The following is a 2,713-nucleotide window of genomic DNA, read 5'->3' as shown; positions in this document are numbered from 1 at the left end:
ACAGAAAGGCCCGGAACAAACCCAGAACCTTCTTGCTGTGAGGCCACAGTGCTAACCAGTGGGGAACCATAGGACAGAATGTAGTTGCGGTTTCTGCCAGTGGTGGATAAAAAATAATAATAACCAGACATTTTAGTTACTCCTCATTTTGGAACACTGAGATAATAATTGGATAATAAATGAGAGAATTTGTTTTGTTTTTTATTTAGAGATAATGAGTTTAGTTGTACAACAGAGACTGAAGTTATGAGGATGTGAGTTGTACTTTGTCCCCACAGACATCATGCACTGTGAGCCCTCTACTGGTCACTGTGGGGCCAGTTATGATGTGGTAATGCATAATGTATTATGTTCTCAATGTTGAGGCCTAAAGCAGTGGAAAGCAATTCCTGCATATGACACTGACGAGACTTTTAGTAGCAAGTATGATGAACATGTCACATTCTGTATTCTTCAGAGACAACCACTCTTTTATTAATTTTTTCTTCTTTTTTTTAATCAAAGTGCTCTCTACTCAAACCGAATCTAGTCAGTGGACTGACAGAAGTTCAATCACAAAACTATGATTCCTATTAAAAGCAGACTATAAAGTAGCTTTACATAGCCTGTTGCGCTAACCCTTTTTTTCAATGAACAGAAATCAAAGCACATACACACAATGTTCCTTTTGCTGTATTCTGCTGCTGTGATCACTCATATTTAGATTAGTAAAGCCTTATCATAATCAGAATAAGGTATAATCAGTTGATTTAAAGATGATTTAACAGCAGATTGTACTTTTCATAGCTTTGGTTTTAAATTAGTATGTATCCCATTGAAGGAATGAGAGATACAGGACCGCCTATTACATAATGTACACTATGCAGCTGTTGGTAGATGAGGAGCGTGACAGCTCTGATTGAAATAACATGACATTCATTAAGGTGGTAGCCCCTGGGGAATAAAAAAATAGTCAAATTAAACAAAACATCCATGAATGTTCAGAGAAACAAAAGTAGCCTACCAATCTGAATTACTCCTAGATGTCCCTGAACGTCACTCTGAGGACCACCTCCTTGTTATGGACTACTGTTAGTGGTAGTAAATGACCCTTACCAATGGCTCTCAGCATCATGTAGTGTGATTTATCCCCATCTCCGGAGGAGGGGCAGTGCGCATGCGCTCCAACTCTCCTAACCACATGCGTTTGGATTACGACTGTCAATTAACCAGAGACACCAAGAGCAGAGGCGGAAGTGAAGCACGTGCATCTCAGTTTTAAAGCACAAGTTGTAGCTTTATTATAAATCAAGCGAAAAGTGACTATAGAAGCTGTAATATGGATAAACTCGTATTAATACATTTCATTTATGTAACCTACTTTTGCTAATTGTTTTTTTAGATGAAAATATCACATGACAAATTGTAAATAATCAAAGATCAGTTAATGCAGAAGTGGATCATTGGCTGTTTTAAATGAGCGTGGAACATGGATTATTCCTATTCTGGAATGATAGTGAATAATGGATGAGTTCAGTCATAATAATAAGTAATGGGAAATTTACTTACAGTCATTGCAGACAGCTGACGATTTGGGGCTTGTAACACAATGTTTTGTCGGTCCTAATTCATCTGATATTTGTGCTATACAAAACTTTGTCATACTATAATGTCTCATGTTGTCTTTAGCACTACTAGTGGGGGTAAAATTGCTACTGCATAGTACCGCAACATTTTCAGTAGCAATACTGTATTGATACACAGACTCCAAGTATGGATCTTTTATAAAATATGTGTTGATCAGTTTGTCTGCTTGACAATTTCATTTTGCAGCAATAAAATTGAAGTGATTTGAACACACAGAGAAATGTATCTTTTTTTAGATAAAACAGATGTTGACAAAGATACCTTTTGGGGACATCATTTGAAATTGGGAATAAACAATAAAATTATAAAATTGCAACATATCGCAGAAAATTGCAATATGTGCAAAATCGCAATAATATCGTGTCGTGGCACAAGTATCGTGCTGATATTGGCGTCTGGCGATTCAATTCAATTCAATTCAATTTTATTTATAGTATCAATTCATAACAAGAGTTATCTCAAGACACTTTACAGATAGACCACACTCCAGAATTTACAAGGACCCAACAGTTCTAATAGTTTCCTCCAGAGCAAGCAGCAGTGCGACAGTGGCGAGGAAAAACTTCCTTTTAGGCAGAAACCTCGGACAGACCCAGGCTCTTGGTAGGCGGTGTCTGACGGGCCGGTTTTCGATTCCCATCCCTAATAGATCCATTGCTCGTAAAATGTAACGTTAATCAGCAAGCCTTATTTTGAAAGTGCAACCGGAAGTAGCAGATGCCTCTGTGGCTGACTCGGGGGGCTGATTATCCAGCAGCGGCCGGCCGGGGCCGCTGAGCATCAGATCGCTGATCGTCCTCCGTGTGGGCCGGGCGCGCGGTTCGCTGTCACGGATTCACTCAGACGCCGCTCGGGTTTTGTGTTCTGGCCAACTCCCAGCCGGGTAAAAAGCTCTCGTGCTCAGACCCAACATGGGTTAGAAAGAAAGCGACCTATGGATTATCCACTTTGTGCACTTCGCCGAGAATGATGGGGGGAGAGACCGGACTTGTTTTCGCAGAGACATCCTGACAAAGACGGGGACCGAGAGGGAATCGAGATTGGGATTTGCAGCTTCTCTCTGTCTCGCTTCTCATTTTTTTTTTTC

The sequence above is a fragment of the Etheostoma spectabile genome, chromosome 8 (assembly GCF_008692095.1).
Source record: "Etheostoma spectabile isolate EspeVRDwgs_2016 chromosome 8, UIUC_Espe_1.0, whole genome shotgun sequence".
Classification (NCBI taxonomy): Eukaryota; Metazoa; Chordata; class Actinopteri; order Perciformes; family Percidae; genus Etheostoma; species Etheostoma spectabile.
Note: the sequence above shows the minus strand (reverse complement) of the source record.